The sequence below is a fragment of the Protopterus annectens genome, chromosome 6.part0 (genome assembly GCF_019279795.1).
Source record: "Protopterus annectens isolate FY-2018-M chromosome 6.part0, PAN1.0, whole genome shotgun sequence".
Taxonomy (NCBI): Eukaryota; Metazoa; Chordata; order Ceratodontiformes; family Protopteridae; genus Protopterus; species Protopterus annectens.
Window position 1 is genome coordinate 1,411,601,640 of NC_056737.1, and position 15,086 is coordinate 1,411,616,725.

At 44.0% G+C, this 15,086-nt stretch overlaps 1 protein-coding gene across 1 annotated transcript in view; it reads right to left on the bottom strand.

The window, feature by feature from the left end:
- LCT (lactase) overlaps window positions 1–15,086 on the bottom strand; it is a 773,291-nt gene that overhangs the window by 715,078 nt on the left and 43,127 nt on the right. The window lies entirely within an intron of this gene.

Consider the following 15,086-nt stretch of genomic DNA (forward strand, 5'->3'; position numbering starts at 1 on the left):
GGAATGTCCCATATGTTGGAACTAGCAGCAGTATCCAGGCTCACAGCACAGTACTATGTGGGCACCTACATAGTGGTATGGCCTTAGCAATACCTGACATCTGCACATCTGTACAGAGGACAGACAGAAAGTAGATAGCCAACAGGTTATGTATTAGGATGAATGTTTTGAAAGATAGAAGTCTGAAATTGAAAGGTATGCCATTACTACATGACAGCAGTCCTCAATGACATGTCCAACAAACATGGTAGTCTACAGTTAATATAATATCATATCAATATCCAGTAGGAGATACATAAAAACATACAGCTCAAACACCAAGAACAAGATAGTCAGTACTCAGAGTCCCAGTTTTGCATGCAGGGGTGTATGGTTCAAGTACTACACTCTGCAATCTACTTTCACTTGGAAAAGCACTGTCAAAAGTATTAACTTAATGATACAATATGTGTTAAACTATTTTTGTCAACCAGTGCACCGTAGCTGGTGTAACATGCAAGTGTGACTGCATGTAACCTGGGATACTACCCATGTATAAAACAAATACCAAGAAAAAAGATTGTGGTACTACCCATGCATACCCAGATGTCCCATACAGTATAGTCACACCCCTTGCTACTGTAATGACAGCACATAGAAGCATGTTATGTACAGAAAATTAAATACACTTATTAAAGATGTCATTACCCTGGTATTTTATCAGACTGGAATGTGATCAATGGTTACCAGGGCTGAGATATGCTTAGCAGGTTGAAGTATTGCTTAAATTTAAATGCTAAGCAGATTTGCGCACTGGTAAGCGAAGCCTACATGGTGTAAGTGCCTATTCATTTAACCGTAGATTAGCGCCACTTACCATCACGCAAACCCACACAAACATGCTTAAAGCTGCTCAAAACTGTCTTAAACACTTTGTACCCAACATTCCTTGTTCTGCCTAGCAAAAAAATAAACAGCTCTTGCAGGTCTTGAACCAGGACCCTGCACACCATAATCAAAGCAATTTACTAGTAAGCCATCTCAGATGCATGGTTTTAGGATGTTTTCTCAAACATACCCTACTTTACAGCCATTTTACAATAGGGAAGAGACACTGTGCAATTAGGAAGGATTGGTATCTACAAATATAAATATATATATATATATATATATATATATATATATATATATATAAAAAGAAACATATACATAGAGAGAGAGAGATATGTTACAAGGGCATCTAAGACCATTCTATATACACCAACCTCATGAATGTACAGACTTCAACATGTTTTCCAGCCTTTCCCTTCAGCAGGAATGACAGCACTAGATAATGATATACCATTATACCTATCAACCTCCTACTGTATGACATCTGGACAAAGCCTGACATAATTGGTGTCAGAGGCCCAAATACATGGCCATACTTGAAATATTCCTGTTATACATTTATGAAGTTGCTGGTGTTACAGGATTTGTTGTAACATATCTTTTCTGAGGGATATAAAGTCGAAAACCAAATGGATGTTAGTATTTATGGATTGCAATTACCAGAGTAAAAAAAAAACAAGACTTTTGGCTTTTCCCAGTTAGGGGTCGCCACAGCAGAACTCCGGTCCACTAATGATTGGCAGTGGATTTTTACGGTGCCGAGTTGCGAACCCGACACTCAACCTTCAAAGAAGGCACACCTATTCACGCTCGCACCTACATGCATGTCTTTAACATCACTCGACCGCAGGGAGGACATGCAAACTCCACACAGAAAGTGCTAAAGCTGAGAATCGAACAGGAGAAACTCTTGCTGTGAGGCAACAACGCTAACCGCTGCACCACCGCGGCTAGCTTGCAATCACCAGAGTATGCTACTGATTTGCCAAGCACAACACCTGTCTGGGTAACAGACCAAACATAACAGGCTAACCTGTGGCCATTATGTGGATAGCCTACAGTTGAGAGCTATGCAGAGACATAACTTTGTCAGACTGAAACCCATACAGAAGTAGCAGGGTCAGACCAACCCTGTCAAACTAGCAGTATTCCAAACATATAACAGTAATACTCACATTCTGTCCCTATGTCTTGAACCTTCTCCACCATTCAGTTGTCTTGTCTCCACAAGTCTTGTTGTAAGAGGTATTAGCTCTCACAACTCCAGGATGTCTCCCTCACAAGTAAGAGAAAGGGTCAATGCCCACATGGAGTACTCAATTATAGGAGTGTGTTGCCATGACATTGGCTGTTGGAAGAACTACACATCTGCTCTGCATGCAGTTAGCAAGTGGGGAACACCAATAGGTGCACATGCCATCACATGGTCATGAGCATCACGTACAAAAGCCATGCTGCCACCTATTCAAACCAGCTCTATCCCTGTTGTGCACACACAGAGAGGGAGACAGAGAGAGAGAGAGAACAAATAAAACATAAACCGGAAAAAAGAAAAAAAAACGTAAGTGGAACATGTAAGCATGTAACTAAATGTAGTACTTGGTCTGTAATAATGGGAAATATGATTTGGAGTAATATATGTCCCAACAAGACTTGCTGTACTCATGGCCTGTTGAACAGCTGCTATGGCCTTAGCATCTGGCCCGCTCTGCAGTGGGAGAGATCACAGCCATACCTCTCAGCTGTACAGATCTTCACAGATTGTCCAGATTTTCACATCATAGTTTTTTTGTCTGTTCCTCCTGAAATCTGTACTTTTCTGGCTAATAGCTGAGGACTGAAGTCATCAAGTAATGACAAACACTTGAGTTTAAGACTCCACATACTTAAGAATATTAATGGTAATGCAAAATGTATTATTCTACAAACTTCCTAAGTTTGTAACAGGAATATTTAAAGTATGTCCCTATTTATCCTCCCATCATTTTAGGCTTTGTTCAGATGTGATGCTCCAAGAGGTTGCGAGGTAGGATCACAGCTCAGGAGCCTGACTCACCCTGGGAAAGTACAGCTCATATATGACAACCACTGAGGTGTCTGTCAAACAGTTGTGACTGTGCAACTGCTAGGCCAGTTAATGGGATGCTGTCCATATCCATATGTTACCTGTGAATATGAGTATGACACATGTTTGTCTTGTAAAGCTAATCGACCTATATAGGGCATATGCATAGTAAAGTACTGTTGCAGACGTGTGTTGAACTGCATGTGATATATTGAATTAATAACATTCAACTGTACAGTGTTCTGCTAGACAATAAGCACATTTGTGACTGATATCTGTAGTCACATACACATATACCTGTGTTATGTCAGCCAAACCATTGGCACTTCTGTGAGCAATGACAATGTAACATAATAGCCTATGTATGACTGTTGGACATCTTCCAGGTTATCACAGTGATGTCAAAGCCTACTGTGAAATCAACTTACTAATGTATGGTGCAGCTATATTAATACAGTAGCAATACTGATGTCCCTTTTGTCACCCATTTATGTGTGCCATTGTCCAGACGTCCTGCTATAACAGGTTGAAAAGTATGATTGAGCATCAAGACTGCAAATACAGTGTGCCATACTAACATACAACAGAAATGTATACCAGGTATCCCCTGAGCACATGTATGTATGCGTATGTTCAGCTGGAAGGCACAAAACTAATAGCATGGATTTCAAGCAGTTAGGTACATAGGTTGTGCATGTTGCACATGTGTGTAATATTAGTGTCAGAGCATACAACAGACATAAATGTGTACAGCTACTGGTTGTTGCATTTCCCTGACACTGATATGGGTACTAGAGTGATTATCAGGTAGTAATCAGAGAAGTGTCCAACTGTGTTATGACTCTCTGTCCATGCCTACCACTAACAGCTATAGCAACACTTATATACAGTGGATATCACAAGTGTACACACCCCTGTTGGAATGCCAGGTGTGTGTGCTGTATGACAATGAGACCACAGAAAATCATTTCAAAATGTTTCTAATCTTGAATGTGACCCCTAACCTGCACAATTTCATTGAAAAACAAACAAAGGTGTTTCTAGGAAGGTGAGCAACTATTTCCAAGTGAAGATGTACCATGATGTTAGAGTCCAAACCAAGATGAATGAATGCTGTAACCATCTCAAGAGGTGCATACACAACATATCAGTTTAAGGGTGTGCACACTCATTCAACTGGCTTATTGTACTGATTATTGTTTCCATACATTTTCACAGACCAGATTGTTATGTTTTCAATTGAATTGTATAGGCTATAGGTCACATTAAAGGTGGGAATTGTTTTGAAATGAGTTATTGTGGTGTCAGGTTTCAATTGTACAAATACCAGGCATTGTAACAGGGGTGTGTACACTTTATATCCACTGTAGCTATACGGACTCAGCAGTACCTGACCTGTATAACCAGCCTCCACCAAGATAGAGTAATCCCCTTTGGTGGACAGCAGCAATAAACAAACCACATAATAAGTTGCTATGTTGGCTGCACAGGGACACATAGGTGCAGGCAACAACTTGGAAGCAAGTCCACCTCTATCTAAACAAGCATGTAAGTTCACAGGTGACTTTCTGTAAGGCTGACTATGACTACAAATCAGACATATCCCCACCACCAAGGACAATTGCAACAGTATCTCCACATATGTTATCAGTCTCAGAGACAACAACACAATTCACCATTTACTGGGGGTAAAGCACACCTCATACACACATGCCATGAATATAGACAAGCTGCATCAGCGAAGTTAGGTGAGAGCATCCCCATCCTGTCCACCCCAGTTGTATAGGGGGATATGCACATCCCCTCAGCAATGGTGAGCATGTACATATTGCCTACTGATGGCAACAACAGCAAATCTCCACGGGGCATAATAACATCACTGTCTGCCTCCTACATGAACTCAGGCATGTGCTCACAACTCCATCACACACCACAGTGAAACACAGACCTGTCACCATCCACACAACATCCACATGGAAGATGGCCACTGTCATCCCTCTACACAGAAATGAATGGAGAATAGAGGATTGTGCAATTAAGTGTCCAACACTGGGAGGAATAAGATAGCTCAGGGCCAGGAGTGTAATGCAAGCTGCTATAGCCATGATGGATTGGAGGGTTATGGTGTAGCTTGGATTATTTCCAAGTAATATCCACCAGATGGCTTAGTGGTTAAGGTCTTTGCCTCCCATGCACAAGGTGCAAGGTTTGATCCTGACCTCCGACCAATGCCTGTTTGGAGTTTGCATGCTGTACCTGTGTCTCCGTGGGGTTTCTCCAATGTCAAAAAACATGCTGAGTGTTTCCATCTCAAACTCACCAATGAATGGAGCTGTGGGCAGCAGCACAGACTCTACATGGTGCCTTATATGGGAAAGAGTTGTACAGACCAACAACTTTGGGCATCTACTGTGGTGCACAGTATCCTCAAGATAGGAGAACACGGATCATAGACTGTGCGCCGTGGCAGGGCTAGCCACTCGATAGTGTAAAATATGACTCTAGGTGATTCGGTAATGTTGACTAATGTCACGAAAACTGGGCATGGGTAGTTACCGGTGATAAGTGGGTTGAGGACCCGGTCTACTTGGACCCACTCCAGGGACCTGTGCTAATGGTGGAAGGGGCATATGTGCCCCTATTGGCCAGTGGGTGCCCGCAATAAACCCCAGCAGCCCTGGGTCAACAAGCAACTGGCTGGCCGGTGTCTAGTTGCCCAGCCTGGGATACCTGGGATAGCTTTGTTGAGCGAAAGCTGGACGTAAAACCAACCAACCTGCCAAACATGAACTGAGAATTGCTACGCTTAATGTAGGTTCACTGACAGGATGCAGCTTGGAAGTGGATGACATGATACGGAGGAGGCTGGACATCCTATGTATCCAGGAGATGAGATGGCAGTGCAGCAAAGCCACTTGGCTTGGGATCCAGAGTCTACTACTCAGGTGGAGGGCAGGCTAGAAATGGTGTAGGAATTGTGGTGAAAGGGGGACTTCAGAAGGCAGTAAGGGATATAATCAGAATTAATGACAGACTCATGGCAGTCAGACTCCAGTGTAATAATAGGGCAGTATTCATAATCTCAGTCTATGCCCCACAGCAGGGTTGTGATAGTTAGGAAAAGAGTGCATTCAGACAGCAAATGCAGGACCTACTAGATAAAGCAGGACAATATGAATTGGTGTTGATAATGGGTGACTTGAATGCACATATCGGGGCAGACAGAACAGGATATGAGGACTGCCTTGGTCTGCATGGGTGGAGCAACAAGAATAAAGAAGGAGAAGCCATACTAGACTTCTGTCTGGCAAATGGCTTGATAGTAGCCAACACATGGTTTAAAAAGAGAGACAGTCACAAGATCACATACAAGAGTAGTCAACATGCAACTCAGGTAGATTTCCTCCTAGTAAGGAAAAGGCACTGGGGCAGAATCCATGACTGCAAAGTCATCCCCAGTGAAACAGTTGGCCCAAAGCATAAACCACTAGTTGCCACAATCAGCTGCAAGCAGTGGTCAGAGAAGGCTGTAAGGTCAACAGAGACCAGGCTGAAGACCTGGAAGTTGACTGGAGAGAAAGTACAACAGTTCAAGGAATTACTCATGGGTCTAGCACCCCAAGAAGAGGAGGAAATAGGTGGAGTTGAAGAAGAATGGCAGTGCCTAAAAACAGCATGTGTTAAGACTACAGAAAAGGTATGTGGCCGAGCCAAGTATGGAAATAAGGTACATAAGGAAAACTGGTGGTGGAATGTAGAAGTCCAGGAAGTCATCAAAAGAAAAAAGGAGTGCAGGAAGAAGTAGGAGACAGGAAAGACTGACCAGGCCAGGAAGGACTACTGGTTGGCTAACAAAGAAACTAAGAAAGAAGTTGCAATAGCAAAGAAAAAGGCATCAGAGGCGCTGTACCAACTTCTGGAAAGTGACTCAGTAAGGGGCACAAAGAAAGTATATCAGGTTGCAAGGCAAAGACAGAAAGATAAAGAAGATAGTCAGACACCCTTCATAAGGGATGCCAGCAACAACTTGCTCACCAGCCCAGAGGACATCAAAGGCAGATGGAAGGAGAATTTCCAGCAGCTTCTGAATGAAAAAAATCCCACAGAAGCTGTACTGCCCCCAAAACAGCCTACAATGAGAGAAAAAGAGGATCCCACCCTAGAAGAAGTAAGAACAGCACTAAAGAAGATGAAGTCAGGGATAGCAGCAGGTTCAGATGAGGTCACAGCAGATATGATAAAGATGCTGGGTGAGATAGGGGAGAAATGGCTTCTGAGGGTACTAATAGCAGTGTGGAGAGAAAGGTGTATCCCAGATGACTAGAGAATAAGCATACTCATGCCAGTGTACAAGATCAAAGGGGACATCCACACCTGTGGGCAGTACATAGGGATTGAACTCCTATCACACTGCATGAACGTTCTGGAGAGGGTGATTGATAAATGGATATGAAGAGTAGTAGAATGTAAGTTGGGAGATGAGCAGTTTGGATTCAAATCAGGATGCAGCACAACTGACCCGATGTTTGCATTGAGACAAATACTTGAGAAAAAGCTAGAGATGAGGAGTGAGTCCAACTGGGCATTCCTAGACTTGGAGAAGGTATATGACAAGGTCCCAAGAAAGCTGATCTGGGTAGCACTGCAGTGGTTTGAAGTCCCAGAAACATTGGTAGAATTAGTGCAGGCTATGTACAAGGACTCAATGACTCAAGTAAGAACAGTGTTCAGCCTCACAGAGGGCTTCCCAGTGGGTGTGGATGTACATCAGAGTTCAGCTCTTAGCCCAGTGCTGTTCATACTGGTGATGGACTACATTAGCAAATAGGTTGGAGGGGATGGATCAACAAAGCTGCTGTATGCGGACAATGTGGCAGTACAGGCAGATTCTGAGCTAGAACTTTAGCAAAGGTTAGGAGAATGGAATGCAAATTGGAAGGCACATGGGATGAAACTAAGCACAGATAAGACAGAAGTAATGGCAGCAAATTGGGGAAATCAGAAGAAGCTGAGAATAGAGATAGAAGGGAAGACAGTGGAACAAGTGAACAGCTTCAAGTATCTGGGAGGAATAGTTGAGGAAAAGAGTAGTCTGAATGAAGAGGTCAAAGCTAGAATCAGCGGGGCTGCAGCCAACTGGCATAGAGTATCAGGTGTAGTCTATGACAGAAGAATGCCAAAGAAGCTGAAAAGTAAGGTGTACAAGACAGTGGTGTGACAAGTACTACTGTATGGTACAGAAACCTGGGCAGTAAAGGCAGAACAGTTGAAGAAGCTAGAAGTGATGGAAATAAAGTGCCTGAGAAAGGTGATAGGATGCATACTGTGGGACAGACAAAGAAATAAGGACATAAGAGCAGAAGCCAAAGTAGCTCCAATTGCAGAAAAGATCAAAGAGAACAGATTACGGTGGTTTGGGCACATGTGTAAAAAAGCAGAAGACAATCTGGTGAGGATGATTTGGGACAGACAGGAGGAAGGTAGGAGGAAGCGAGGACGTCCAGCAAAGAGGTGGATGGATTGTGTGAAAGAAGATCTCCGACAGTTAGGCATGAGTGTTGAAGAAGGCAGGAGTGTGGCACTGAATCAAGAGAGTTGGCGGCAGTTAACATGATACCCCAAGCCCGTGTAGAAAAATGGGAAAAAAGGGGGCTGATGATGATGATCCACTGTTGATGTGCAATTTGAAAACTGTATGAGGTCTTCTGACCTTTTTTCCTGTTTATGCCTTCCAGGTAACATGCTGAGGCCTTGCCTACCAGCATTCTCTGTTGGGGAAACAGACATCATCACCCAATATGTGATAGAACATTATGTCTTGTTATTTGGAAGGAGAGCACAAGATGTGCGGGAGAGGACCAGCCTGTGGAACGATCTGGTCCATAGGGTAAATGATGCCAGCCTGCACAGCAGAACTTATGAGGAGGTGAGGCATCGGACCACCAACCTCATCCACCATGCCTGTGAATGGGCTGTTGCTGTAGTGAGGGACCAGCTAGACACAGGTGGGGGCCCAGCCATCCAGCCCCCACTGACACCCACTGAGGAGCTCCTCACCAACCTTGGGGCACCTACCCAATGCACAAGCCATGAACCTGAGGAAAGCATTGTGGAGGTGCACACACTGGACGAGGAGAGTGCAGGTAAGGCCCCAGTGCACATTACTAGAACACTGTTGCTTATCCATTTCTATCTGTATACTATCTACATGCATATGTCAGATGAGATAGTAGGTCTTGCTGGTGTTTAGTAATGCACAGATGTGTACATCTATGGTGATGGCCAGAATATTTTGTAGTATTGAGGGTTGTACTGTTAATGTGCTGAAATGCTGCTTCCACCCTGTACTAAGGCCACATCAGTGGCTACTGACATTACCTCTCTCCCACAACTATTTAGTCCCTCTCATATACAACTGGGACACCAGCCTGTAGCTGGTGATTATGGAATTGTTTTGTTGAGGTTTGCCAATACACCGGCCATGTTAAGCCCATGCTATTTGCCATGCACACATTTATCACACCTACCCATAATGCATGATGTACATGCTCAGTTTTGTTTGTGTTAACTGCACTGCAGCACAGTGGTCACCATGGTGTCATATCTGAGAGGTAAGTAAGATTCCTGCAGTATACCTCACAACCTGTCAGTGCAAGGTGTGTGGATAAAGACAAACACAATGGTGGGACAAATGGGCTACAGTAGGGAATTGTATGAAACATTATCCATATACAGTGGATACAACAGTGTACACACACCTATTAAGATGGCAACTGTTCCTGATATATACAACAACAGACCACAATACTACATTCCACACCTTTTACAACCTGTAATGTGATCTTAACATTAACAATTAACGTGTAAAATAGCATTATATGTTAGTGCAACAAATATGGGGTATACACACCTTAGAAAACACTGATTGCATATGTGTGCACACACTCAAAATAACATATTGTGGAGGCAGCTTGTGATGTACTGATAGCATTCATTCTACTGGAGTACACAACTGCCATCAAGTACAAGGCCTCAATGTCACACCATGTAATAGTCTGCTGTTCAAGAAGTATGTTCATGACATTTCCTCAGTTGCCTGCAACAGAAGCAGCCATGGCTTGCACACATCTTACAAAGCATCAAAGGGATCCCATATCTGAAATGTAGCAATCAGGAGTAGGGAAAACAAAAACATTACCTCACCATTGCATATACCATGGAAAAAAGTGCAGACAGTGATCTAGAGGTGTATTAAATATGGGACAACAGTGATGTTGAAAAGAACCAGATGCCCACCCAAAGCAGATGACAAAACATGTAGGAAACTGGTCAGGGAGGCTGCCAGGAGACATGCAACAACACTGAGAGAGTTGCAGGAATGTCTAGCAAGTACTGCCTGTGTAGTACCAGTGGAAACAATCACCTGGATTCTGCATAAGTGTGGCCTATGGGGTAGGGTAAGTAGATGGAAGATTTTCCCCACAAGAAACACCATCCAGGGCTGTGTACAGGTAGCAAAATCATAAGATCATGTATCCCAAAGGCATGTGTTGCAATGTGTAGTGGTGTCATGACACCAAGGTTTAACCCTACAGACAGTATTTATAGAGATATGTGTGGTGCACAAGCAACACCTCGCTTCACCCCCGAGCCACCATCCCCAAATTGAAGCTTGCCAGTGCCAGTGTACACCCTTAGGGTTGCTGTTCACTAGCTGGAACTAGGCCTGTAGATATGGTGGAGGGGATTTTGAACACAGCAAAATAACACTCACATGCAGCCCACAGTTGTCAAGCATCTGTAATAAGGCTGAGGGTGGGAGGGGGGTTCAGCTTCAAACACAACAGTGAACTGAAGATTACATCCAAAGCTAGCTAAGAATGGCTGTATCTGAACACATTCAAGGTTATGAATTGGGCCAGACATAACCCAGACTCAACAGCAATAATAAAGCCCCTGTGGGACCTCCAAGGGCTGTGCACATGAGCTGGCCTTGCAATCTGGCAGAGTTGGGGGACCTTTGTAGGGAAGACAGACCAAATACTGCCAAGTCAATATGTGCCATGTTACTATACCCCTTACCAGGAATAGTGACTGCTGTAGTTCACTTAACAGGTACTTCAACAAACCATTGGTTTAAGGGTGTTCACACTTATGCAACCCCCATATTGTACACATCTCATTCAGTATCTTCATGACTAACACATTTGTTTGATTCTTGATTGGATTTCACATGTCATATGTCACATATCAGGTGTGTGGAATGTTTTTAAATGCAGTACTGTGGCCCTATTTGCTATCGTAGAAGAGGCCAGCATGTCAATAGGTCTGTGTACTCTCCTCATATCCACATTAAGCTTTGAAGGTCATTGCTGTAACCAGATTTTATTCCACAGACATGAATTGCTGATGACAAGATCTGCAAATGAAATGTCAGTTATTAATTAGTGAGATCAGTCCTCATATCATTCCAGTTTTGTGTCAAGACAAACACATAGAGGTTGTGAGGAACAGAGCAAGCATAACTGCCAGACATCTACACATTCAGCAATGATTTGTACAGTTGTGAGGTATGGTCTACAGTAGATGCCAGTGTGCTATACAAGTGCACAGCAATAATGTGTACATGGGTGCGGTGTGTTCCAGGGGAAGGGATATCACCTACTAACATGACTCATGCATCACAAAGATGTATATTGTTAGTAATAGGGATTAAGACTGGCTGCAATACATGATGTTGAGTGCCGTGTGTCATGCATGTCAACTATTGGGTAATGTGAGGTCTGTGTAATTTCTTTGTGCCACCTCAGCTGTAAGTGTGTGTGTGTGTGTGTGTGTGTGTGTGTGTGTGTGTGTGTGTGTGTGTGTGTGTGTGTGTGTGTGAGTAAACCATAACATACAGGTATTAATCTACATATATTGTCTTCCCCTCACAGATGGCAATGTGGGTCGGGGTCCCTCCCGTGGGGAAACTGATGTCAGTGTCTCTGCAGAATCTGACAATGATGATAGGCATAGTGAGGCACAGGCAGGGTTGTCAGGGGCTGAATCTGTGCCATTGGTTAGCATCCCACTTTTTTCCACCCCATCCCCGCACACAGCCACAATGCCTACACTTACCCCGTCACCAGTGGCCATAGATGAGGGACAGATGGCAGGTAGTGGCATGGGACAGGAAAGTGTGATAACTATGGCAAGTGTGTCTGTAGACACCAGCCACAGCTGGATAACAGGTGAGGTACCAAACAGGTGGATGGACAGGGGTGCTCATAGGAGGACTGCTGTCCATCATGCCCCTGCCACAAGTGCCACAGCAGGTGCCGCCAGACACATGTTTTAGACCATCATGGAGGCACAGGCACATACAGAATGCTACACCAGAGATGGTCTGAGGCTCCAGAGGGCTACTCTACCTGCTGTATGTGACAACATCAGTGATCTTGCAGATGCCCACTGTTATTATGTGGAGGTCATGGATAGATGGTTGGGTGAGATGGTGGCAATCCTCCATGGGATGTCTGTGCTAGAGCATGTGGTGGGAGTAGGGCATCAGCCATGTGGACGTGGGACAGCACCATGAACAGCTGAAGGTTTACGTGACCATGCAACATCTCACTCCCACTCCCGTAGTAGCAGTACCATCAGCTCCACTGCAGGGGGGGTGCTGTCCACACCACAGCACAGCGGGCCATGGGCACATGGTCCTGGCCAGTCCCAACAGGGACGCAGATCCAGCAGACAGTTGTAATTGTCAGGGGAGAGTACCATATCTGGCCTTCTGCCTGTTGGTGCCCGTGCAACCCCTGGCAGGCCCAGTTCCCGTGTCCATGGTTGGACACAGTGAACTGTGCACCCTGCCATGTATGGTCCGCAGCTGTCCAACATACCCCTGTATAGGGCAGCCACATGGCAGAACTGTATGCATCCACGCACACAAACACATCACCATCACAGCTAGGGCATGTCAATACATACACACACCACCTCTGCACAGCCCATTTAATAAACAACCCCCTAACCCACACACATGATATCAACCAAATGGCTCATCCTAGGCCTCTAACAAACCCACACCACACCCTGTGCATATGATGATACCTGTGCCACATCCCTGTCATCCATACCATCGATGCATGGACATGCTAATATGGTTCTGATGCACAGGGTGAATGTACTAAATTTTAGCAATGTAATGTTGTTTAAATTGTCAACTGCCATGTTTAATGCTTACACATCAGGGTGTGTAGCTGTCCAGCCATGATGCATTATTGCTGTTATTAACACTGACCAAATGTGGTCTCCATAATGTATTCTGTTTTTGTTCTAGGTGTCTGTGTGTCAGGAGGATTTTGGTCTGCTGTCCTTTCCTACAATGAGTGTGACAGTGGTGGTAACACACTGACTGTGTCATATCCAGGGTACAGCTGAAGACAAGTAACAGGTCTGTATAACAGTTATTGCATGTGCCACATGGCTGATAGGTCTGAGGGGTGTATACAGGTAGGTACATGGTGGCTGATGTAAGCGGCTCTTGTACAGTGGACAATGGTTAAGTGTAATGGGTGGCAAACACCAAAAGTTTGTGAATTAACACACACACAGAGGCTTTTGTGTTGATGCAACACATGGAGTACTGTTCACATGGATGTACTTTACTTTGCAGAGAACTCATTTTTGCAAATGTAATTCCACCAAGACCGAATTGCCAAAACCTGAAATCACTAAATAATCAGTCCGCCAAAATTTATTTAACTGAAAATAGTAGTGGTAAGGTATATGTCCTGTTTCCCACTGTAGTGCAATCCTGGAGTTGGTATAAATAGTTGTGGTGGTGTTGGGGGCATAAACACACACTTAGATTAACAACTACTTATCCTCTTAACATAGACATAACAGTATAACAGCACACATCATGCAGAGATACGCACAACACTACCCCCAATGTGGGGGGCTGTACCCCAACGATCAATACCAACTATATATACTAACGCCAGTATCACTGTACAGCTGTACAGTGGGGGAAAAGGGCATTTACACTGCCACTACTAGATTTGGTCAAATGAAATTCCACAAGATGATTCATTTGCAGTTTTAGCTTTTGCCAATTTGGTCTTGGTCAAATGAGCACCTGGGAAGTGTTTTTTCTGCAAATTGAAGTAGATCCCTTCACACACACACACACAGACACACACACACACACACACACACACACACACACACACACACACACACACACACACACACACGCGCACACACGCACACACACACACACGCACACACACACAAACACACACACTTGCCAACACTGAGATTAGAACCCCTACCTATGTAGTTATTGCTACTAATGTGTTGTCCCTTAATTGCACACATCACAGAACTTGTAAGGTGAGGTGTGTTCTGAGGTTCCTGTAAAGTGAACAATATCACCAGACCTTGTAGAGTATGGCAATGGGGGATGTACTGGGTGTGAATGGACACAACATACTATAACATACTGACATATACACATTGACAAACATATACCCACAAACATATACCATCATACAGACATTTGACACATGTGGGTTTAACAGCCCTAACTATCCTGTCAGTCAGGACATACTGTTATATAGTTTATGCACAGAGCACAGGCCTTATTGGGCTGAAGAGTGTTGTCAGATAACTGTAAGCTTGATGGAGACAGCAGACCACATACAGTGGACCTTGGGACATGTAGTGGGAGTGCCACCATCTAAATTGTGAGAGCCCCCCTCCAGGTGGACATAATACTCACTCAAACACAGGATACTGTACTGACACACAAATATTCACAGATTTGGGCTTCCTCAGATTAGAACCCCTGGCTATGTAGTTGCTGTTACTACAGTGACATGCATTTACTGCATGCAACACAGACTGTAAGGTGATGACTGTTCCATGGCTCCTGTACTGTGGCCAACATCACCAGCCATTATACAGTATGCCAATGTGCAGTGTGTTTGGAGACTAAGCCCTCAAAAAACTGCTTTAATCACTCTGTATCCAACAGTCCTTGTTTTGCCTAGCAACAAAATAAACAGTCCTTGCAGGTCATGAACCCAGGACCCTCACACCATAGTAAAAGCAATTTACCAATGAGCCATCTCAGATGTATGGTTTTAGTATATTTTCT